Source organism: Castor canadensis, chromosome 2, assembly GCF_047511655.1.
Source record: "Castor canadensis chromosome 2, mCasCan1.hap1v2, whole genome shotgun sequence".
Taxonomy (NCBI): domain Eukaryota; kingdom Metazoa; phylum Chordata; class Mammalia; order Rodentia; family Castoridae; genus Castor; species Castor canadensis.
In genome coordinates, this window is record NC_133387.1 from 23,557,714 (window position 1) to 23,583,619 (window position 25,906).

The 25,906-nt window shown below is 44.1% G+C and overlaps 1 long non-coding RNA gene across 5 annotated transcripts in view; it reads left to right on the forward strand.

The window, feature by feature from the left end:
• The window catches only part of LOC141419659 (uncharacterized), a 165,061-nt gene that overhangs the window by 14,388 nt on the left and 124,767 nt on the right, over positions 1-25,906 (forward strand). For all 5 annotated transcript variants that reach the window (XR_012444282.1, XR_012444284.1, XR_012444285.1 and 2 more), the window contains exons 2-3: positions 2,106-2,246; positions 4,359-4,446. This is a non-coding gene — a long non-coding RNA (uncharacterized lncRNA). The remainder of the gene's footprint in view (positions 1-2,105; positions 2,247-4,358; positions 4,447-25,906) is intronic.

Here is a 25,906-nt window from a genome sequence, read left to right on the forward strand (position 1 = left end):
CTTCCTGGTGTCGTGGACCCATTGCTTTGTCATTGTTCAAAGTTCTGTTTATGCTTGACATCAATGTGTGCAAGGATCTTTTTCTTTTTTCTTTCTTTTTTTCTTGGTGGCATTGGGATTTGAAGTCAGGGCCTCTCACTTGCTAGGCATGCACTCTACCTCTTGAGCCACACTGCCAGAATGTTTTGCTTTGGTTATTTTTGAGATGGGGTCTCTTGTTGTGCCCAGGATGGTCTGGACCACCATCCTCCTATTTATGCTTCCATATAGTTGGGATGATAGGCACACACCACCACGCCCAACTTCTTTTGGTCGTGATGGAGTCTCGTGAACTTCCTGCACAAGCTAGCCTTAAACCACGATCCTCCAACCTGGCTGGGTTGGTTAATTCTAATTTAACAGAACTTCTACCAGGAGAGTGGAGTTGGCTGTCTGATACCTTGACAGGAGGCATTTGCATCTGATGTCTTTTTTTTTTTAATTGCAACACTGTGTTGTATCTGCACAGCAGTCCACAGGTGCAGTAAAGCTGAACATGGGTGTACTTGAAGAAGTAGCTAGTCCTTTTGCAGCCTGTGGATGCCCCTTACTGGAGCAGCCTCCCTGCCTCTACAGAGGTAACAACCACCTGCACATTTGTGTTACTTCTTGATTTTTTTTGTAGTTATGCATATGCAATTCTGAATAGTAAACTCAGTTTTTGCCTGTCTTTGATCTTCACTTTCCATGGGGTCACACTGAATTTATTCCCCCATACCTTCTATGTACTCCGAATTTAGATTGCAGTATTTACCTTCTCATGCATGTCGCTGTAGTCAGTAGTTTTCCTTGCTGTATAGTTTTCTACATTGTGAACATGCCACAGTGTAGTTCTTGCTGTAGCTGGGCCATGTTTCAGTGTTGTGAACAACACTGCTGTGAATGCTTTTGAACTTGCCCTCTAAAGGGGGCGTGCCAAGTTTCTCAAGACTGTCATAAAAAGAGAAATAAATTGGGTGTGGTGGTGCATGCCTCTAATCCCAGCAGTCTGGGAAACGTCAGGGTTAGAAAAGAATTTAATACTGGCTGCTTGGGAGGCTGAGCTTGTTAATGAGACCCTCATTTCCAAAATAGCCAGACCAAAATGGACTGGAGGTGTGGCTCAAGTGGTAGAGCACCTGCTTTGCAAGTTCAAAGCCACGAGCTCAAATCCCATCAAAACAAAGAAAAAAAAAGGAATTCACCATTTTCCCCTCTCTGGTACTAGTATGACAGCCTTGCTTTGCATTTAGGGTTCTTATTCACTTGGAGTTTATTCTGGTGTATGGTATGAGGTGTGGATCCAATTTTATCTGTTCCTAATTGGCTAGGCAATCATTTAATACTGCTTATTTAAAAGTCAATTTTTGTCCCAGTGATTTTTTAGTTTATATTACTATTACTGTTTTTTGAGACAGGGTCTTACTATGTATCACCGACTGGTCTTGAATTTACAGTCCTCCTACTTCAGCCTCCTGAGTGATGGGGTTACAGGCATGACCACAAACCCCTTCCCAGGGGTTTTAGATGCCACCACAATCATGCAGACCTGAAGCTGCAGCTGCACTTGGGTCTGCCTTTGACCTTTCTGTGTCCTTGGTCTTTTGTTATGGAGGCTTCACAGAATAAGATTCTGGAGGGACAAAGTCCTCCCCTGGCTTTTTCACATTTTCCTGGTAGTTACTGTTCATTTGTTTTCAGTAGGAGGTTTGGTGTCAGTTGTCTATCTCCATAAAGAAAACTCCCTGCTAATGTTTATGGGGTTTACCTTAAATTTATAACTGACTTTATGGTGACCTGATGCTTTCATAGTGTTAACTTGTACTATTTTTTTTAAGTTTCACTTGTGCCTTTTTAGGAATGATTTCCTCCAGTGGGTTTTACGTATTTCTTGTAATTTTTATTTTCTTTGTGCAACTTTCATTTTTTTTCACTCAATATGCCGTGGATATCTGAACAGGTCCGTACATGTTGGCCTGTTTCATTTTTATAAATGGGTCCGTCATCGTCTCTTGTGCCTTAATTTAATTTGTTTTCCTCTGTAGACGTTTTTATCTTACGTTGCTTTAAAATTTTCCATCTTCTAGACAACACTGTGGGGAGCATTGCTGTGCTGTATTTTTCTTGCTCGAAGGACTGTGTCTGTCGAGGAGCTTCCTGGAATGGAACTGCTTATTCACCGGCCATGTGCACATTGGGGGGATGTGTGCTGCCAAAGTCCCCTCAAGGTAGTTGATGCGTGCTTTCAAAGTCAAGTGCAGTTCACCGTGTATGGGCAGTGCTCCAAAACTTTGTTAAAGGAGCATCATAAAGTTAATTCTAGTCAAAAAGTTTTAATATAGAAAAGTAACAGAGGCAGGGGTTACAGCTCCATGGTAGAGTGCCTGCCTGGTATGCATGAGGCTCTGGGTTCGATCCCCACCACTCCCAAAAGAAGAGGAAAAAAAAAAATAGCAGAAGTCATGGCTTCTACCTTAAATAACTTCAACCTAGTTTTGGAAATCAGGTTGAAAAACGCTAAAAAATTCTCACGTGGTAGTAGACCTGGAGTTGAGCCTGAGAGACAGTGCTGAGTGGAGAGGACCAGCAAGGGCATTGCATGTAGCCCAGGCCACAGTGACGAACAGTGTCACTGTGTCAGGGAGGTCAGTGACATAAGCAGCCTCGACCGAAATGGCGTTTGTGTTCAAAGATCCAACCAGGGCCCTAGGCAGACGGCTGTGAGAGGAGACCTGAAGTCAGACTTGGGATTGGATGCACATGGCAGCAGTGTCCTCTGAGCCAGTGGTCACTTGCTGTGTAGCAGACTCCCTCAGATGTAGCAATTTCAAACGGTAGCACGTTTACTAGCTCTAAAGGCTTTTGTGCTCAGGTAGCCGGGAGCAGGTTACCATGGTATTTGGGGCTTGGGGTCTTTTCTGAGGCTGAAGTCAAAACATTAGCCAGGCTGCAGTTGGGAGGGTGTGGCTGGGCTGGAGGAGCCACTTCTGTGCCAGTTGTTGGTAGGAGGTCTCACTTCCTCCCTGTGTGAGTCTCTGCATGGGCTGAGTATCTGTTCTGGCAGCTTCACTCTCCAGATCCACCCAGGCAAACAAACAAGGCAGAAGCTCCAATGCCCTTGGACCTCACCCGGGAACCAGCACACCGTCACTCTTGCCATACTGTATTCCTTAGATGCATGCTGTAAATTAAGCCTAAGTTCAGAAGTTTCACCTTTTAAAGAGGGTGTATCAGGTGGGCACAGTGACTCATGCCTGTAATCCCAGCACTCAGGAGGCAGAAACTGGGAGGATCTTGGGTCAAGGCCAGCCTAAGCAGAAAGTTAACAAGACTCCACCTTGACAAACAAGCCAGACTTATGACTCATGTCACTATTCTCAGCTTTGTGGGATTCGTAGCCAGGAGGATTATAGTCTGAGGCTGGTGTGGGCAAAAATGTGAGACCCTATCTAAAAAAATAACTAAAGCAAAAAGGGCTGAGGGCATGGCTCAAGCAGTACTCGCCTGCCTAACAATTGTGAGGGCCTGAGTTCAAACCCCAGTACTGCAACAACAACAAAAAGCCAAAGAGGGTGGGTCAAAGAATCTGGAAGCAAATTTTAAAACTGCCACCAGGTCTTGCACTCTGAAGAATAGAAGCAATGGTAAGATTTTGAGGAGAAAAACCATGGTTCTAGAGGGAAGATAGCTCTGACAGCAGTGTCAAGGATGAATTGAAGAGAGGGAGAAACAGGTAATCCCCACCAAGTAACAGAGCAGTCAGGTGCTGGGGAGGTAGTACACATGGAAGAGTGACAGACAGGAGGAGGAGAGGATAAGAGACCTGCAGAGTGGCGAGGCAGAGTTGGGAGGCTAAGCCAGTTTTGAGGGAAGAAGGGGCTTGGTTTGGTTGTAGACATTCAAGGGGAAATTCCCAACCAGGAGCAGGGGGAAATGTCTTGCCTCCCCAGCAGTTCTGGCCAGACCCCGTGATGTCTGAGTGTGTGCGAAGGACTGAGCACTGGGTGCCAGGCCTGTGGGGAAGGCTGCCTTTGGAGTTTGATAAGGGAGGGAGCCGAGGGAGGGAGCGGGCGGCCTTCCCCCGAAGGAAGGAGGAAGTGAAGCGAGGTAGAGCTTGGATGCTGCAGAACTGGAAGACAGGATGTTTGAAGCAGCACATCGCCTGCAAGATTATTCTAGGTGACAGCAGTTTCAGTGGCGCTGAACAATTTTGGAAATTGGATTATAAGATTTAATTCAATGATTAACTTTTTAAAAAGTGCTGGGGTGGGAGGATGAGTGGCTGGCATGCCATTCATTTCTGAGATGCTGAACGCTTCCTTCTCCTTGCCTCCTTTCAGCATCCCAGGAAGGGCACTTCTGCTCGCTCTTGGATGGCGGGGAACAGAGGAGGAGTTACCTCACTTGCTTCCAGGGACGCTTTTAACTGTAAGTGAGATCAATTCGCTTTATTGTTATTATTTACTTTACGTTGCTTTTAGCTGTGCTTACCTCCCTCGCTCCCCTTCCTCTCCCTTCCGGGGTTAAGTACCACTGCGCCAGGAATCAGCTGGCTTCTCTTACCTTCCACCTGAAGCACAATGCTGTTCATGTTTCATTTACCTTGCCATGAATTCATAAGAATTCAGATTTAAAATACTGACCGACAAGTGTAAATTCTAAGCTGAGAGATTACTTGGTATTCTTTTATATTGTACACCTGTGCATGTATTTAGGAAGTAACTTGTCAAGATAGAGCAAAGACATGCAAATATTTTAAAAGTTGATTTGTGTGACATAACCTGTTTTAAGGGTTCTACAAGAATTTGAGATGAAAGGGACCAAGGAATTGTGGGGTGAAGACTTGAAAACCCCAGATATTAAATCTGAGTTTTGTCCAGCAAAGGTTCCAGTGATAGTTACTTTATTTTTCTGATAGTTATTCTTTTTTTAAGGAAAAACTTTGGGTCTACTAAAGACTTAGAAAAACAGCAGCAGTAATTACTCTGGTTCTGAATTAAAGAGTAGTCTTTATGGTGTGATAAAGGAAGTCTTCTTGAAGTCCCTTTTAGCACAAAAGCATTCTTTGAGGAGGTGACATGGGAAGATAGTAAAGGGGACAGGGGATGGTGAGAAGGAATGGCAAAAGTGAGGGAGGTGGTGAGACTGGCCATGGATAACGCAGGTGACATGTGATTGTGAAGGGGACATGAAAACCAGGCTCAGGCTTTAAATCAGTCACAAACACCAAGTGGGATATTAGTTTTCATTTTGTAGCTATTAAGCTTTTCCTGTGTGTGTGAGGGTATGAGAGAGAAAAAAAAGAGTTGAGAATGTGTGTCTCAGGAGGTCATTGTGTGGTTCATTTTCACAATTAAAGATCTAGACATATTTGCAGAGATTCTGTCGTGACTTCTACCATTTGGACTGGAGAAGTTGACCAAAAGTTATTCTGAGTTAAGTAATACATTCTCCTTTTCTTGCCTCCCACCCTTCCTATCCCCGCTTCTTCCTGGTACATTCTCTTTGGTCTTCATCAGTTCTAGAAGCCTCATTGATCACCTGTTCCATTCCCAGTACCCCACTTGCCAGGAAAATTGTCTTCCTTCATGCCTCGTGTCCCCAGACTGTCCTGGAAGCCGCGCTCTGTTGCTAGGCTCATACAACATGTGGCACTGACATCTGTTTGTGCCTTTGTTTTCCCTACTGGTAGCTTATTAGTAGTCCTACTCCTGGGTTTCCCCACATGTGATGTTAGTTGAATGAATGAGTGAGCGTTATCAGGCTCTGTAGTGGGTGCTGTCGCTCCAGTCCATTGGTGTGGCCATGGAGTCCCTGAGCCTTGAGGGTTGGGTCCTGTGGCTAGAGAGGTCGCCGCACGGGCAGGAGACGTGAAGCCCATGGGGCTGATTGGAAGTGAGTACATAGGTGTAGACTGCGTGCTTAGAGTTGAGCCCTGTGGCCTGGCTGGTGGGGAGGCTCAGAGCTCATTCGCCTGGAAGGTGTGGGGACAGTGGCTCTGAGTTGGGCCTTCCAGGAGATGCTGTCGCCTGCCATGTGAGGAGGGACAGGGAGGACATTGCCACAGCAGTGTGCCCTAAACTGAAGAGGTGGAAGTGTCACATTTGGGGAAGTTGAGATGGAGCTGAAGACTCGTGGGAGGAGGACAGTGGGGAAGTGGTAGGGAGTGAGGTTGGAAGGGCCACCTGTGGAACCCCGAATGCCTGCTCTGCCCTGTGGCCGTGGAGAGTATTGCCAGTGTTCAAGTCACAGGAGAGGTCCAGACTCCCGCTTCAGAAAGATACATGGCAGCAGCATGGAGAGTGGATAGGAGGGAAAAGCAGAAGAGACCACTGGGGAGGCAAATGCTGCCATTAGATGAGTGGGACGCAGGACCTGGATTGCAGTGTCACAGGGGAGGGGCAGAGAGAATGAGGGAAAGTGCTTGTTTTGTTTTGTTTTTTATCCTTTAGCCATTGGCTGGGAGGATAGAAAGCAGCATTGATTTTGGTCTTGGACATTGAAAATGGGACATCCAAATCTAACTCACCAGCAAACCAGACAGCTGGAAATGTAACTCCAGTGTCTAGGAGTGGAGGATGAGGTGTGGTCCCACCAAGGAGCGCTCACTGAGTGAAATAGGTGCCATGTAAGGGACTCTGGGACACGCCTGCAGTTAAAGTCACACTTAGGAGATGAGCTATCCCAGAACAGCAACTCCAGAGGCCCCCCGGTGGTCCCACTGGGAAGAGAAGTAAAGAGACCATTGAGTTTGTCAAGTCAGAGGCCACATGGGTGAGAAGAAATAGAACAGTGGTTTAGGAACTTTGTGCCAGCGACTGCATGCAGTGGGCACTAATGAGTAGAGACAACAAATGTAGGCACCCTTTTTTTAAAAAAAAAAAAAAAAGTGAAATAGGCGGAAGATTACAGACAGAGGGCAGAGAGAGAACCTGTATGAGGCAGTACAAGTGGACCTGTGCACTCGTAGAAGCAGTGGAGGGAGAGGAAGGAGAGGTAACAGACCAAAGAAAAGCAAGTTCTCACAGGTGCTGGTGGTACAGGATGAAGCCAGACGTACAGGGAAGGAGATGTGCAGGTCTCCTCTCCCTCTCCAGAGCCTTGGGGTGGGATCCTGGTGTGTGTGAGTGGAGCAAGGCTTGGAGTGGATCTAAAGGAAGTGGATGGAGACGCCTTTGTGGGTCATCTGGCTGGGCATCCGGAAGAGGTGGCAAAATGGCTTGGTTAGAGGAATTGAAAAACTGGTGAATGCTTGGATCAGCCCTTGCAGGGACTGAGAATGGGCTGACTAGGGACAGGAGCACCATTCATTCCCAGCAGCGAGGGCCTGACTGAGATGGAAAATCGGGTCACTTGGGGAGTGGGAACGTTCCATGGTTTTCCTCCCATAGAGCTCTCTCTGGCCTGGGAACTGGAGCAGGTAAATTACAACACAATTACTTACTTTCCTAGATATTTTTATGGAAGTTATTTTAAGATTCTTTTCAGTATCTAGCATTTCTCATTATTCTGTGTGTGTGTGTGTGAAAATACACACGACATAATATTTACTGTCCTGACCGCTTGTACATGTCCAGGTGTGTGGCGTCCAGTGCACACACACAGCTGTGCATCTGTCACTGCCATCCATCTCCAGAAGCTTTTCACTTCTCCTAGTGGGAACTTGTTAAAAACCATCCAGGCTGTCCTCCCTCGGACACCACGTTCTACTGTCTCTGATGGGACTTCTCTAGGAAACTCTTATGAGAGGTGCCACACAGTATTTGTTCTGTTGTGACTGCCTTACTTCACTTAGCATAAGGTCTTCAAGGTCCGTCTGTATTTAGGACTCATCAGAATTTACCTCAGTACTTCTTTGTTGTTATTAATATTTTGTGGGGGTTTTTTTTTTGGAAACAGTGTCTCATGATAAAGCCCAAGCTGATATTGAACTCGTGGTCCTCCCCCTACTTCAGCCTTTTGAGTGCTAGGATGCAATGTGTGCCACCAAGCTTGACTTTCAGTAGTCTTAAAGTATAATTTAAGCAGGGTTTTTTTTTTTTTTTTTGAACACAACTATTTCTCAAGCATTGCAGTTTCATGATTCTGTGATATCAATGGCTTTTTAAAGTTTTCATTCTTTATTTTTGTGGTACTGGGGACTGAACTGAGGACCTGGTGTGTCCGAGGCAAACACTCAACCACTGAGCTACGTCCCAGCCCCTGTGATACCAGTGTTATCTAGGGGAGAGTTGGAAGGAAAGAACTAACATATTTGTATACCTGCTGCTTACCAACCATGTCAGGAACGATTACATTGGTTGCAGATATTTCATTTGACTCATTGAATTTTCATGAAGTGATTTTATAGCTCAGTAAACTGAATTTCAGATTGCTTAAGTAGCTTGTGCAAGTTTACACGACTGGCAGATAACTGAGTCACAATTTGAACCCTAAATTTGTTGATATTAGAGACAGCTTTCTTTCTGACTGCTCAGTCTCTGATCATTACTGTTCTAGAAGGCAAGCCTCTGCTTTGAATTTAACGAGGTTGTGATTTTTAAGGTTTTCATGGTGTACAGCAAATGGATGAGGCTCTTCCTGACATTAAACTCTTCTGATTTAGTATTTAAGCTTACAGAATTAGATATTTGCCCAGAGTGGAGAATTTGCTATGTAATTAAGTAAATTTAGCCCACAATTGGTGTATTTGTCTCAATTCAGTGTTGGTGTAGGGTAGTTCCAGAACTAAGTTGATGGGATTGGTAGGATGGATTTCTGAAGGAAAATAACTTTTTTGGCTCTGTTTAAGAGTGATCACAAATAGGAAAGGAGAAATTCTAAAAATGAAAAATACATGCCACTCGTTTTTAACGACCTCCTGAAACCAAAATATTTTTCAAGAAATCTGACTGTAGTATTTGAAGCCAAAAACTACAACCTGAATTTGCCATGCAGAAGTGTTGGGTTTTTTTTAATCCACAAATGTTTCTCTGGATTCTTGAATCCCCTATCCTGTGCCAGAGAAAGACATTTTTCTTTGAAGGTCTAAGCGATGACAGTGATACATGAAGGTTGTTTGAGAGGATGATTCTGAGACCGTAACCAGAGTTACTCACACAGTGTTCCTTCTAAAACTCAGACTTCTGAGAGTAAGCGCTGGGCCGTGGTGTGGTTTGAAGCTGACGGTCTTTGTTGAGTGCCTGGCTTTGAACCCTGTGAGGGCACCCCGGGTTGTGAGTTGCATTTGCATTCTGTGATTGATTGTTGGACAGACCCAAAGTCGGAAGTTTGTGTTGAATTTTTAGAGAGCTCCTTTCGGAAGCCCTTTTTGGAAAGAGTATAAAGAAAGAAGAGTTCCAGAAGTCAGGCTCAGTCTTGCAGCAGATACCCTGGAAAGGATAAGTGGCTCTTTGGGACAGGCAGAGTGGATTGGGTCACACTGTATTGTGATGAGGAAAACAAAGAGGGACCGTGAGCCCTGCTCAGATCCTGGAGGACCTGAAGTGTTCTCTCTCCACTCTCTGTTTTTGTGAAGATTGGTAAGGTGACAAATTTTTCAATCGCATTGGTGGTTTGTGAAGTGTTTTAGCTTTGAGGTGATTTGCAAGAGCAGAATCTCTTCTGACTTACGGTGATCCCCTTGTTCAGAGTTGCAAAACAACTAGTCTGTGTCTGCGGTGAAAAGTCTCTCATCCTGAAAAATCACAGACAAGGAGGGCACTTGCCACCTCGAGTTCAGGGGCCGGAATCTAATGATTGTGCACGGTTTTATTCAAATGCTGGAGATACAGCAAAAGGACATTTTTACCGCGTGCCATCCGTGTGACTCTTGCTGACTCTGGGCACAGCTGTGGAAACTACTTTGGGCAAGGAGTGAGAATCCATGCGAAACAGAACCCGAGTGAGGCTGAGTGTATGCTCAGGCAGAGGGAAGGTTCTGGAAAGGGGAACCCCAGTGGCTGTGTGGTCTGTCCAGCAGCGGAGAAGAAAGCGTTTGACCTGGAGGAATAGATACGAGCACGAAGGAAAGGACTTCCTGTCCTTACCTCAGGTACGAGAGCAGTGTGGAGGTGGAGAGGTGTAACAGAAAGGGCTGACTGCAAGGTAATGTTAGCCAGAGAGAAAAAGTCCCTTTAGCCCAGGAAAGTCCTTTTAATATTTCAGGCCTTCAGTGATAATTGAGTACTGTAAGATTATTGTACTTAAAATTAAGTTCAGATAAGTGGGATTTGTATCCCCAAGAATCATGGTAGTGAAATTTGGTGTATTCTAGCAAGCCCTCAGTCTTTTCAGTGCAGAGTACCAAAGAGGTGGTTCTCACCAGCAGAATATGATGTCTTCATAGGAGGAAACTCGTCCATTTAATTTAAGATTAGATGTTCTCTGGGGGGCTGGCAGGAAGGTTCCCTATGGGTCCAGCCTGAATCTGCAGATGAAGTTACTCTCCGATGGTCATCTCTCAGAACATGGCTGGGTTTGGTCCACTTAGCTACTGTGGGTGCAGAAGGGGCACTGTGGGTGGAGAGGGAAGGCTGGTGGTCAACCGAGTGTGGTGTCTGCAAGCTTTGGTACTGTTAGGTGCATCTCCTGCAGTGTAGGTGGAATCCTGAAGACTGGGGCATGTCTGAGGTGTAGGGGTTTCGTGACTGTGGTTTACTTTAACCCTGGTTTATGTCCTTGCCATCTCCACCACAGTTGACTTTTAAAGAACTTGGTCTTCTCTACTTTAAATTGGTGCAGGAATTATTTTTTGTTAGCATGCACCTCAGCTAACTTTCTCACTCAGCATGGCTTTAGCCCACAGATAACTGTTGACATGTACTAAACACAGAGGTGTTGCTTGCTTCAGGAGGACACAAAGAAGAACCAGATGTAGTCCTTATTCTTCAGTTGTCTGCAGTCATGGGCGAAGGGAGACCATCATTTGAGCATTAGAACTCAGGTATTACCCTGTTCAGGTATCTAACCTTGAAGAAAGCTGTTTCCATAGCCCTTAACCATTCAAATTCTACATCTAGCACGTCAGCACCAGAGGTGCTTAGGATTTATGTCCTAAGTCATAGGGTGTTGGCGGCTTAAAGAGACAGTGGTTATAAAGCGTGCAGAAACCCGCCCCCCCACGCCAAGAACACGTGAGTGGTCTGTAAACAGCATCCACACCCACAGAAATGATCAGAGTGCTCCCCCTGGACCCAGGGATTATGACTTTCCTAGAAGTTCAGAGCTGGAGAACAGGTTTTGGGAGTTACCTGTATGGAACCTGATGATACTAGGTGACATTGCCAGAGGCAGTCCTAAAAACCAGCCATGCAGAGCACAGAATCTTACTTTGTTATCCACAAAAGTGGACTAGCAGTTGTGTTTGTTTTCTTTGATACTTTGTATTGCTTTTTGGTAACTCAGATATTAGGGAGTTGAATCAGACCGATAGTGACGTGAAGGTAACTTAACTCATCCATTCTTGTAGTACAGTTTTCTACACTGTTACATGCACCTGTCCTATCTGGGGCTCTGGTGCTAGGTCTAATTTGTTGTGGCTTACTAAGGAGCCATGTTGGTCGTGGGCTCTCAAATTCAGTAGTTTGGTTACTATGATGGATGGTTACAAACATTTGAAAGTTTCTGAGAAAAATGAGTAAAACTACTAAGTAATAATTTGGATTTCCATAGCTCACTATGTTCCTCAGACATTGTGGTCTCGACTTAAGTATTTCTAATATCTCTAAATATTTAAATAGGAAGCTGGTTGCTCTGTGATGTGCATTTTTTAAAAAGTTACCTAGTATTTCATAATGCAAAGATTTATAGTTCTGTACAGTTAACAGAACGTTGCCAGTACATTTATTACACTGAAGCTGTTGCATGGAAGGGCTCTAATTGTCGATGCCTTATTCTAGATTGCTGATTGTGTCCTGGTTAATCAGGAAATGCTTCTTGAATGTCATCTCCAGGTGCCCCATCAGGCATCTGGCAGTGGGCCTCTGGGGCTCTTGTGTGGCCGTCAGTTCAGTATCTGGGAAAGGAGTGGGCGTGGAGCTGAGGGTGTGAGGACAGCATGGAGGACACCAGCGCTCATATCTGACGCATCTAACCACAGGGAGTAATGACCTTGAAGAGAAGTGAGTGCAGTCCTCCCTCCACATCTCAAGGAAACTCCTCTGGGCCAACTCTGACCTCCAGCCATGTTAGGAAGGGGATTCTGGGAAGTGTAGTTCCTTCCCCTTAACCAAGTTGCTGTCAGTATAAACCACCACACCAGGGCAGTGAAATACATTCTTGTGCTTGTTTATTGTACTGGAAACTGGAGACAGAACTATTTCTGCTCAGAAGTCATCAGAAAAGTTACTTACGATATCAAAGATGTTTAAAAATATTTAACTTGATCATATAATTGTTTTCATTAAGTCATATCTATTTTTAAAGCCATGATGTAACATAAAAAACTGGAGTAATTTAACCTTATTCTCCCTCCTGAAAATATTCTTGTAATTTGACAACTCAGTCAAATTGACAATGAATGTCACTAGTAAAAAAAAGAAAAAGGAAAAAAAAAAAAAATCCAGTATAGTGCCCTCTAGTGACAAATAATTTACTTGCTGTTTATTGAAGCTAGCTCACCTTTTACTACTTCAGTTTTAATCATTCCTCACTCATTAGACACATTTAAGGGACTATTTCTAAGTAAAAGATTTAAATAGAATAAAACCAGAAAGAAAAAAAGCTAGAAAGGGTCTTTTATTCTCAGATTTTATCATACATGTCTACACACATGCACAGTGAATCGTGGTTTGTCTGGGTACTCACTGGACGTCACTTGGACCCAGGAGTAAAGTCAGCTTTTGTGTTTATGGACATAATAGGGTTAGTTTAGAAATGAAATGAAGAGGGTTGTTAATGGGCTTAAAGTCAGGCAGACATGGGCTTGTCTTTCTTTTGGGGGGTGGTGGCAGTACAGGGGTTTGAACTCAGGGCTTCATGCTTGCTAGGCAGGTGCTCTACCACTTGAACCACTCGTGCGGTCCCTTTTGCTTTTAGTTGTTTTCCAAACAGGGTCTTGTGTTTATGCCCGGGTTGACCTGGATCATGATCCCCCTGTTTATGCTTCCCTTGTGACTGGGACGGCAGGCACACACCACCATGTCCAGCTTTTTTGTTGCTCGAGATAGAATCTCACCAACTTTTTGCCAGGGCAGGCCTCCAATCACAAACCTCCCAATCTCTGCATTCCCAGCAGCTGAGATTACAAGTATGAACTGCTGTGCCCAGCCAGGCTTACTTTGGTGTGCATATTTTTCTTGTGATCTGACAGTAATTACTATCTGCCAGGCTGTGTTCCAGTCACTTTGTTTATATCGACTCATTAAATACTCACAAATGTTGCCTTCTTATGATAGAGGAGAATTTCTGTCTTACATACCCCCACCCTGTGGACTACACAGCCCTTCTCCCCTTCCTTGTAATTATAATTAAAATTTGAACAACAGTCAGGTGAACAGGATGACTTGAGTGCACTTTTCACAGCTGAGGCATGCCAGCTGGAGCATAACCTTTTGCTTTCTTGGGTATTAGTAACTGGCACTTCTTGGGGACATTGTTTGTAAGGTAGATATTGCATACCTGTCACTTTCTTGTCCCTACACTCTTCCCCAGACTTCTGTCTAGAACATTAGGATGCCCTGAAACAGCCATCCTGCTGTTTTGTGCTGATCACACCATCGGTGCCAGCATGGCCAGCTGCTCTCAGCCTTCCTCTCTAGCCTGCTTTTTCTCGGGTTAGTCTCTGATGCCTCCCACAGGGGCTGTGGAACTTAGGGTCTGGCTGGAAGTGGAGCGTCATTCATGTGACTTAAGAGTGCCGGTCCAGCAAGAGCCTGGCCAGTGCAAGTCTTCTGCGAGAACACGAGTAACTTTCTCTAGTGACGAGTCAGGGAGAAGCAGAGTGGTAAAGTGGTAGGGGTACAGTGGTGAGCAAATCGTTCACAAGGTAGGAGCATGCATCACCACGCTCCTGTTTGAAACAAACAAAACAGAAAGATCCCTGGGCAGAGCTTTGCAGGCATCGGTGCAGGGAGTGGTGATGCAGACGGGTGTGATGATGACTCTGCTTCTTACACATTTCGTTTATGTCACTTACAGACTTGGTGTGGTTGTGAATGGTGTCTCAGATGTTACTTTTGGGGTGTGGTGTGTGGAAGAACAGTAGAGAATAGAAGGAGTCTACATGGGTATCATGAACAGAATCCACTACAGAACTGCCTGAAGTGTGACATACACAGAAGCTGTCATTCTAGGTGGCCAGCACTAGGAGGCCACAGAGACCAGGGTTTTGCTGGACTCAGGTTTAATTCTGCATCTTTCTTTTTGAACTTGGAAATGCTATGAAAACATCTTAAAATTCAGGATCAGATAAGCCAGGTTAAAGATGCCATGCTATTTTTTTTTTTTTTGTCTAAAACATACAACAGCATTTCTATGTGCTCATCACCTTCTTTGCAAATAAAATAAGCAAAATATTTCTGCTCATGTCTAACCACTGCTTTTTAGGATTGTACTTCTGGTTTTTAGTTATTGAACCCCTGGATCTGGGCCTCGATTATGTCATGCCTTGGTGGCTGAATAACCACAATTTTTGTCTCATATTTCTCCGTCCATTCTATAAAGTGAAAACAAGCATTTCCATCGGGTCACAGGTTTCCTCTAATGATAAACTTTTGGTAGTTTACTGTCAAGTAAATGCAGTTTTGTCCATTCTCCATTCAGTCATTCATTCAACAAATGTATTGTCAAGTGCCTCTGTAGTCCAGGCGCTGGGCGTCAAGATAGGCCCTTGGTCTCAGTATTGTCAGAGTCTTTCTGTTACAGGTTAACGCGCGTACTTTTTCCATCCTGTACTCTAAGCGCAAATCAGCTTCTCTGCCGTGTCTTATTCTCTTCTCTCAGAGCTGCCTGTGATTCACCACCAGCTCTGTACCTCTCTTACTCTGTGATTACTTGGTTCACACTATATTAATTTCATTTGTCTGTCATTTTTCTCTATGAAAAATTTGAATATGTCTGTGCTGTTTCTTAAGGCAGGTGGTCCTTTATTTCTTTGTGTTTCCTAGTAGTGCCAAGTGTGATATTATAAACAAAGAAAATGCACCTTTTCTAACTGTAGTACATCCCCTGACACTTCTCCTCCTCCTTCTCCTTTACACTCTCCTCCTCCCCTATTTTAGACAAGATCTTGCTATGTAGCCCAGCCTGGCCTCAAACTCGAGATCCTCCTGCCTCAGCCTCCCCAGTACTGGGATTGCAAGCATACACCACTATGCCTAGTTTGCTGTTTTCTCTTCTGAAAGAAGCTCAGTTTGTTCGAGAATCATCTCTTGTCTTTATGTCCAAATGCTTTGGGGAAGGTGAGCCCAGGCCCCAGTCGCAGTCTCCAGCTGTCGTGAAGATTCCAGTCTTGCTGGTGGATTGCTTTGATCATATGAACCAGTTCTGGCCTATGAGACAGGAAATGAAATCTCCTGGGGAGCATCAGGAAAGATTTTCCTTCCTGATGAAACAGACTTACTCGGGAAGTTCTGCCTGCTGTGGGCTGAGCACCAACCATCTTGAAGCCTTGAAAGGGGAGGGGAAGGGCAGAAAGACAGCTGCCACTTGCATATTTGCTGGCGTCATTGGGCCATCGTCCCTTGGAATTTCTTGTGTTGGGAGGATAGTGTATCTTGCTTGATGGGAGACTTTCCTCTCATTTGCAACAAAGGCACCGGGCTAACTCTTTACCTCTCAGGTTCTCAGTTTACATTTCCTCGATCACTCCCAGTGCCCTGTGAGGCTCCTGTCATGGACTCCCCACATTGTTGAACAGGTGGTCAGTCCCACAATTGACAGTAAGCTCCATAGGCGTGGGTCGTCATCTTGTTCACTGTGTGTCATTAGGAATTAGCACAGTGCCTGGTAACTGATAAGTCTGTCATCTCCGTGTTTATTCAAGTGACCTGAAAGCAGCTGCAGAGTTTCTGGGGCCAGGATCAGTAACGATGGGGATGATTACTACTTACAACATTGGGGTGTTAACCCCTTATCAATTATAGTGATTAACTCCTTATCAGTCGTATAGTTTATAAATTCTTTCTCCCAGTCCTTTGGTAGCCTTTTTAGATGCCAAAGAGGCATCTTTGCAAAGATGCAAAGAGGTTTGTCATTTGAAACCCATTTATCAGTCTCTTGCTATATATATAATTTCTGCTTTTTGCATGTTATTTGAGAAGTCACTCGTTGTCCCAGGGATTTTTTTCTAAAAGTTTCAAAGTTTCTTTTTTTTTCATATTATTTTTAAGTCTCATAATTAGCCCCAAACTGTTTCTCTGTGTTGTGAGGTGGGGTTTAACTTTACTTCTTTCTAGATGGCCTGTAGATGTCTCAGGACAGCTGTCCTTCAATAGCCTGTCCTTTCCTCATTGATTTGCTTTGCTATGCTATCATATAGCAAATGATACAGGTTTTTTTTTTTTTTTTTTTTTTAATACATAGGTCTTTTTCTGGGCACTCTACTGTTTTTCATTTGTCCTTAATATTTTATTTACCGTGGTTTAATATTAATCTTAAATTTCTAGAGGGCATGTGGCCTAGCTTTTCTTCAGGGTTGTCAAGGCTATCCTTGGCCCTTCTTATGAATTTTAGGGTCCAGCGCTCTGCTTGGTGAAAGACCCCGTAGAGGTTTTGATTGGAACCACTGAATTCCAGTTCAGGTCAGGCAGCATGTGCTGGGTCTTCCATCCGTAAACATCACATACTCCTCCATTTACTCAGTGCCGTCGTCTTCTTCATAAACTCTTGATGATTTTTTGTCAGAATTACTCTTAGAAACTTACAATTTTAATGGATACCTTCAGTTGTAGTTTTTCCTACTAAAATTACGAACTTCTGTCCAGGAACATAGATGAAGCTTTGGCTTTTTTAAGAGGAGGGTTGCAGTACTGAGGTGTGAACCCAGGGTCTTGGAGCACATTAGGTAAGCTCTCCACCACGTGAGACATGCCCCCCTGCCCTAAATTCTTATCTTTTATAGTGATAGTTTCCCTTCATACTTCTCTCTATAAATACCACTTGAAGGTAAAGACAGTTTGATTTCATTTTTTATGCTTCATTTGTAACTTTTTATTGCATCGACTAAGACCTCTATTACACCATTAAATAGTGATAATTATAGTCATCTGTTGCATTTCTTAGTTTTTAAAGAAAACACTTCTACTATTTAACCGTCAATTGTGGTTTTTGTTATAGCTATTTTATAAAGCTAAACAAGTTCAGTTTTTTTTAATAGCAGGTTAAAGAATGAAGAGAACCACTTAGCATTTTTTAAGGACAAATCTGACCTTGGATAAACTTGCTACTCAGTTCTTTTGAACTCGATAAGAGAATGGTAGAAAGTAAATGACACTGAAGTACAAGCACTGAAAACGGTTGAATAACACAGGGTAGCAGCAAAAGGGTGAGGAAGAGTGTCAGGAGGTTAGGCTGATTAAATACAGTATATTTGCAAGTAAAATACCAAAGAAAACCTTACTGAACAATGAAGAGACACCAAAACACTGAAGGACAGGAGTGCAAAGCAGGTTATGATAAGGGGAGGGTGACAGTGCCAGGGGAGGGTAAATGAAGAGGGAAAGGAGGGCGAATGTGGTTGAGGAACTTTCTACACATGCGTGAATATGGAACATTGGAACCTGCCCAAGTCATTTTAAGAAGGGTGAGGGGGAAAAGAGAGAGTAGTGGAGGGGATGAACCACACTGGGGTACCGTGTACACATACATGAAAATGTCACAACGAAATCCCCTATATAACTATTATGTACTAATAAAAACATTAAAAAAATTACTTTCAAGCCAGGACAAAGAAAAACAAGGGGATGGGGAAGTCAGCTATGTGACTAGGCAGTGCTGTGGTAACCGTGACCTCTGTTTAGTGCAAGAATCTGCCACTGGGAGGAGCTGTACGTGAGCGCTGAATGCTTGGCTTGAAGCTGCAGCCTCGAGCTTTCCTGGGGGTCCTCGCTTTCAGAAGTGGGATGTCCTCCACGGAACCTTGGAAACTGTGGCTGAGACCATGAGCTAACATACTGCTCTGTCTGGGACTAGAGACACTTAAGCCAGCACCGCCGAGCCCCCACCTTCGATTTTCATTTCCTGAGCTGTCCCTGGATGTCACAGAGAGCAGCTTGTGGCTGGCCCCATGGGCCCCTCCCACAGAGAAACTGCCCTGCTCTGTGTCCTGGGAGGTGGCCACCGAATGAGGCATTTGGTAACTGAATAGTTCAGAAGGTGTGGCTTGCAGTCCACAAGGCCCAGCACAGGGCATCCAAGCAAAACACCAAAATAAAACGGTCACCAGAGCTGCCCTAAGTCTATAACTCTTACCTGTCACCCTCAGTTTCTAATTGTCACCCACTAGAAGACTCAAGAGTTTCACCAACTAGAAATATTACACATTTGAACGTAAAGTAAATGTAATGTACCATCTTTTAAAAAATTGTTATATTTTATAGGTTTCCCAACCTTAAAATGACTTTGCTATCAAAACTTAATATTTTAGACTCGTGCTATTCTAAAGTAACTATTAAATAGAATTAAATATGTAACTCAGTGCAAGAGGTCATGGGTTCAAGTCACATTCCAGACAAACAAATTAGTTCCTTAGTCACATTACCACATGTGACTTAATGGCTGTCATATTTGACGGTACGTATATCACTTTTCATCAATATGGGAAGTTCTGTTGGAACTTCCAGATTATCAGAGAGGTTTGTATTTTTATTGTATATGTTACATACTGTAAGAAACCTTGGACGAGCCATCCAATCAGAATATATTGCACTGTTGAAGATCACAGATCATTGCTTTATGTAACGGTCTCAGATTTGAGTTCCAGAACAAGTCATATTTCTCCTGAGACTTACCCTTCCCATCCCATCAGCTGTGAACTTGGAATTGGTTAGTCTTCCTTTTGCTGTGTTTACAGAGAACGTAGGGCCAGTTTCATGGCTTAATTTAAGTAACCTTCCATCCTGCAGATTTGTAGGGTTTTTTTTTTCCCCAGGCTCTGGTTTATCTTAGGATACGTATTTTCTTACGTGAAATTTTTTTAGTTATAAAATACAATTTTATTATACTTTTGAGGAGATGGGGTGTACATATAAGAATAAATACCTTCAAGATTTTGATTGATACTTTGGCCACTTATCAGTGGTGAGGCGTGAAGGAGCTAAAAACAGTACCCCTTACTGCCGCCGATGACAACAGCAACCGAGGTCACCTGCACTGGTTGCTAAATGCAGCGTCTGAAATGTGCACCTGCCAAAAGTTTAGCTGGCTTTTCTAAAGCATTTCTCATTTTCCAAATAGTGTTTGAAGAACTCTCTTACTGATAGAGTTTGTAAAAAACTTCAGGCTTACATGTATTACTAACCAAGAGTATATTTGAGTATTTGGTTTATTTGGATAAAGAGAGTAGAGAGCTGTCTGGGTTCTTCATGGTGAAGGGTCCTTTTGGATAGCAGTAATCTAATTCTGAGTATTTATATGTTCTCAGTGGAAAAGCACCACAGTGCTTGTTTCACTTCCATTTTATTCTAGAGCTTAGGGGCAGGTTAACATTATATATGTCTTTCACATTTAAAAAATTTTCATGCTTCCAAAGAACCTTAAAGTAGCTTGCATATTTCAGGCCTTTGGTAAATAACTTTACAGAAAAAAATAAAACAGTCTTACCTAAAAAAGTTGAAGAATTAAATATGCCCATCTCGGCATTGAACAGATTTGGACGGTATATTTGCTTTCCTGCTGTCTAGAAGCACAGAATTACAGTGTGTCTATGTGTTGACAACCAGAGACACACAAACACCCGCAAGCAGACGTTTCCTGGAACTTCACTTGAACAGAAAGCGACCACGTGGATCTTTGTTTAAAGAGCCCGCAGTTATGTAAAAGGTTCAGGGTTTGGTTCTTGAGGAGGCAGAGTCAGGAAGGAGAAGCTTGTGCTGAGTTGTTCTGAGGGCACTGAGTCCAGGGCCTCTGCTGTTCAGAACTGGATTAAAGAAAGCAGTTTTGAAAAATCACCCTGCTAACAGGACCATTTGATTTTATTTTCTGGAAAATAGCAGATGTTATCAATGTGATTTTTTTTTTTTTTTTTGAGAGGGGCCTATTTTATTCTAGTCCTCCTCCAGTCATGGACTGATGGGAGATATTTTATTTTGATGATTGATGTGAAACCTTAATTTTGAAGGGAGCAAACATCTTTCAGGGAACTCCAAGAGCTGATCTAATGTTGTCACCCACACAAGTGTCTGGTTAACTCTGGAGGGAAGGGCGACAGCAGAATCTGTAGTTTTCAGAGCTGGCGTTCATTAATACAAAGGAAAGCAGTAGTTTCTGTCTTCAGAGCTAATGAGCTAGGAAGGAATCAGCTTGTGCTTGAAGTACCTGAGGGACAGCCCTAGTCAGCTGTCTAGCTCACTGTGGAAATCTGGACGGAAAGTTTTAGTATGCTCATAGTACTTTCTATCAGGAATGCTAGATCTCATGGGTCTACTAGGATCAGTTAACTAAAAAAATTTAAAAGCAGTCTAGCCTCCCTGTCGCCCTCTCATAGGTGTTAATTCCCAGCTGCTAATCTGGTAAGAAGTGCCCAATAACTCCTGCCACTAAAGATCAAGCTTCACCTAGCCAGCAATGTAAGACCCTGTGTGAATGAGGCTTAGGGCATCCTGGGTAATTGTTCAGCCTGCTGATGCACACCTAACATACAGGGTTATTAGAAAGATGAAGCATGCCAATGCGGATAACAATACCTGGTGCAGTTACTGGTTTATTGATGATGGCTGTACATACAGCTGTACATACATCAGTGCTGGGAATTGAACCTAGGACTTTTCACATCACTGAGTTACACCTCTCTTTCTCTCTAGAATTTTATACTAGGTCATCTAGATAGATATTTTTAGGCACATTGGGATCCCTACCTGTTTCCTATCCTGATTTTATCAGTATTGATTCATATCGACTCTTAAGAAAAACCCTAGTAACGTGTTACAAGTTGTAGTTTCTAGTCAGTCCCTTAGCGGTTGATGATGGTTCTGGAAACAATGTAGATGGTTTTGAATATCTCCCCCCCCCCACCCCCCACCCCCGCACTTCCTCCCTCTTCCCCTTCTGAGGGACTGGGGCTTGAACTCAGGGCCTCACACTTGCAAAGCATGAGCTCTACACTTGAGCCACACCTCCAGTCCATTTTACTCTAGTTATTTTGGCGATGAGGTCTTGTGAACTGTTTGCCTGGACTGGCCTCGAACTGAGATCCTCCCAATCTCAGCCTCCCAAGTAGCTGGGATTACATGTGTGAGCCACCAGTGCCCAACTTAGAAGAGCCTTTTAAGAAGAAGGCAGCCACAATCAGACTCTCCCTCGCTCTTCTTCCTTCTTCCAGTTTAAGTATCGTCGTAGGTACAGTGCCTCCTTACAGACAGTAGCAAAGTGCAGAGCTCTGGTGTGGCCCTCTCTACAGAGACAGGCTTCCTAAAAACACACAAATAAATAAGTACAGGTTTGGCTGTGAGCTTGTAAAAGAGGTATAGAGTACTTTTGAGAGAGGGCGAACAGCATGAGGTAACTTCAGGTTGGGGGCATATAAAAGTGACTCAGACAGGAAGGACCACTGTGCAGTGCGGGGAGCAGGTCCTGTAGAGGCCCTGAGGCAGGGGAGAGAAAGCCTGGATTGTTGTGGGATTTGAGAGGAGACTGGCGTGGCCTGACAGGTGGGGACCTGGCCACACTTGGAGGCCGTGTTGGAGGTTGTGGATTCTATCCTAAGGGCAGTGGGAAGCTTGTGGAAAGTTAAGGTGGCAAGTGGCCAGGAGGGATTTGCATTGGGAAAAAGCCACCTATGCTGAGGTGTCCTGGTGAATGGATTGGAGTGGCAAGAGTAGGACACTTCCTATCTCCCCCCCCACACACACCAGTTTAGTTAGAAAGGCAGTGTCAGCGAAAATATTTAGGTTGAAAGATACTCAGTTTTGGTGTAAACACGAAACTGAGACTATCCTGTGGTTCTTGCCAGGCCTCAGCACCTGTAGAGAACATTTCCTTGGTGAAGAGAATGTCAGAAGGGACAGTGAAGGAGGCTAGTGACTTCAGCTAGCTTCAAAATGAAGTTTTGCAAAGAGAGTAGAACTTTATGAAAAGGAAAAATACTGAGGCCATACTGAATTCTTTTTTCTAGAAAATCTACCAGTGACACAATGCGAGAGACAGGAGGTCCGAGGGAAACCAATTACAGTACATAAATAAAGAGCAAGATGAGTGATGCTTTCAGCTGTCCCTGTAATACAAAGACACCGTGGAGACTGCTTTAATGTGGCGGCTGTGCATTCACTTAATTTTGGGGGAAAAGGCCACTATAAAAAGCCAGTTTGTTGGTCAGTAGTAAGTCAGTCTTTTAGAAGCTCCCCTTTCACTTTCAAAAGTGTCTTCATTTGGGCGATCATCTGGGTCATCCTGCCCCATGAAGGGTCAGACTGGCAAAAAAATAAATAAAATGATCAGGTCAGAGTCCATCTGAGTATTTGAGTGCACCAATTTAGGCTTCTGCCCAAGAGGTTTAAAACACAAAGGCTGTTGTCCTATCAGGTGCCATAAATTAACTTGCTCGGAGCCCTCTCTCGATAAACAGAAAGGAAAGAGGAAGCAGGGGTCATTTCCTCTCTGACAGTCACCTGCTAGAGCTCCGCTTTGTGACACCTCCACTTTTCTTTCTCTCACAAGCGGGTTGTTGCTTTTCAGGGTTAGAGGATTTGGGATATTTTGCCATCTGCAACTTCTCTGCCTCACTGGTGTGAGCTCTGGCTGCTGATGTGTGCGGGGGACACAAGTGACAACAGCCTGAAACTGCTTGAGGAAGTAGGTGCTCAGCCTGTTAAAAGAAAAAAAGGAACATGTTAGAACTTTGAAGTTTTTAAAAAATACTGTGTACTTTTAACTGGGCTCTTTAAATTGTGTTATTAAAGAATGGTGGCAATTATTAGATAATTCTAATAATGAGTTGTAGATTATGGGAGAAATTAATCCCCTGATAATGAAAATAATATGCATACGTAATACTTTAGCTTTTAAGAAGCAAAGTGAGGACTAAACTGTTTAAACGCATTCTCCTTGGTGTGTTAGTCACTTTTATATCAGGTATTGGAAACATTGGTAAGGCAACCACTCGTAAACCTTGCAAGTGCAACAGAAGCTATATCAAAGTTGTCCTTTAATGTGGATGGATTTTGGTCAACCTGAGACAGATACCAGTCTAGTGGAAATGGAATTTTAATATCTTCTTTCTACTTAGAAGTTAAGCTTTCTTTTTAATTCCAGTGTAGGTAAGATTACAGAATCTTTCTAGTTTTTAGTTTGTTTCTTAATGGAAGAGGCTGGGGAAGGCGGCCTTCATTCTTTCCAGTCAGAATATCAAAGTGAGGCTCAGCACTTTAGCTCAGTTATCTTGGCTTCGGTGGTTTCTCAGAATAAAAGCCATTGCTCCTTTAAAACTGTTTTGACAAAACTAAGTAAGCGATGAGGTTATATCAGCCCCTTGTTTTGGAATCTTAAGTTAAAAACACTGAAGCCGGGTCCCTATGGCTCACGCCTGTAATCCTAACTACTTGAGAGGCTGAGATCTGGAGGATCGAGGTTCCAGGCCGCCTGAATGAAAAAATTTGTAAGACCCATATCTCAACAGACAAAAGCTGTGTCTGTGTGTCTGTGTGTGTGTGTGTGGGGGGGTGTCATCCCATATACTGGGATGACAGTATATGCCATCCCAGGGACAGTGGAAATCGTAAAATAGGAAAAGGAGAGTCATGGGCAAAAAGAGCCTGGCGAAAAGCAAGATCCTATCCCCAAAGCAAAAAGGGCTGGAGGTGCGGCTCAGGTAGTAGAGCACCTGCCTACCAAGCATAAAGCCCTGAGTTCAAACCCCAGTACCACAAAAGGCAAAAACCAGTGAAAGAGAGAACTGGGAAGAAATGAAGGAAGTGAGTGTAGCCCCTCTTTTGAGGAACTGTGTAGTCAAGAGAAGCCAAAGAAATGCTTGATTTTGCTAAGATGAGAGAAATTGTGGCACAGTCTCCCCAGGCACATGTTAGAAAGACTTTGAGTCAGCTTTCTGAAATAGCTCACCAGATTTCTGACATTTAAGACCAGCACATGTGTGTGTTGGGGGTCAGTGTTTCCCTCGTAAGATGATTTCTTAGAACTGTGTGTGTGCGTGGGGGGGGGGAGAGGGAGGGAGGGAAGGAGGGAGGGAGGGAGTGGAGGTGAGAGATGAATGAGAACAGAGGCTGACACCTGCTATGTCAAAGGTCGATTTTGCATTTACCAAATTTGGCCTGGTTTCTTCTTGCTCATTGTCATCATTCACACTCTGATAAGGAAATTTGTAAGGAAACATGTCAAAACCAGTTTTCTTCAACCAAAAATGTTGAAAAAGCTGGTGTTAGCCTTTTAAAGAAGTTTGCCAAAGCATCCGAGGTCATTAAGGCAGTGATGGTTCACACAAAATGCCCCATTTTGGGTTTGGGGTGTTCTATCCCTCTGCATTTCGGATGCCGTGGGGTCACATGAGGAGTGACAGCCCGGTGACCTGGGGAGTGTTCCTTCTATAAATACGCAGTGGCGTGTGGAGCAAACAGTAAGGCCGGCCTGGGGATTTGCCATGGCATTTGGAACAACTGAAGAGCAGTGGGATGCTCACAGAGTCTGGGTTGAGCAGAGCCATAACTCATAAGAGAGTCACTAGGGTCTGGCATGTCAGGATTTGCGAATGACACCACAGAATCGAGCATGCAGCTTGTGTTCAGGAGCCTTGTCTGGGGTCTAGGTGGTCAGTCAGTGGCCCCCCAGGAGCCTCAGGATTACTGAACTTGAAGTTAATGTCACTTTAACTCATTGTTAGCTTGCCGGCATGTGCAAGAGTTACTCTCTTACTGGGAAATACTCCATCATGATGGGAAATTTTATGTCAGACTTAGAGAGCGTTTCTGTATTTGGTACATGAAGTGGAAATTGTAGTCATTCTTATTTTTGTGTTGTAGTCCTATGTTACTTCAGAGGAATTAAAAGTGGCTAGCCAAGGGTGCCTCCATTAATGATGGTACAAGAGGGTAAGCTGTTCTCGTTCTCAAAAAGTGTAAAGGTGAGTGAACAAGGCCATGAAAAATGATTCTTTCTGAGAACTGCAAGGCCACCAACATGGCAGACAGGAGCTTGGGAAGGGTGCTGATAGGCTGGAGCTTTGAGCAAGACAAGTGGCAGCCTGTGGCCTCTTGCTCTGGGGACTCCCCTCCTCCCCCTTCTCAGTTGGGAAATCAGTGTAACCGTGGTGATGGATTTGCCCCACTTTGGAGTGGGAGGGGAGAGTGGAGGGCAAAGCCCACAGCTCTGCTGGTGAAAAGTGGCATGCACCTTTTGTCACTGGAGGCCTACAGCTTGGCTACCTTGACTTTGCCATTTGCTGGTTTGGAGCCACCAGCCAGAAATGTGCCAGGTTCCTCTTGGAAATGAGAATGTCACAGAAGGGCTGGGGTAAGGTCTTCTCCACCCATCCTGGGGGTGTGACTCAAGTGGTAGAGAGAGAGAGAGAGAGAGAGAGAGAGAGTGTGTGTGTGTGTGTGTGTGAGAGAGAGAGAGAGAGAGAGAGAGAGAAGCTTTGAATGAATGCTGCCTCCAACCCAAGTGCAGCTGCATCAGCAGAGCGTGGAAGCTTCCAGCAGGCCCAGGGCGGGCTTGATCACTGCCTGAGTCTCTGACTACTCACTGTGCTGACGCACACAGCAGCAGTCATTAGGGAAATGCATGTTAAACCACAATAAGAGATTGC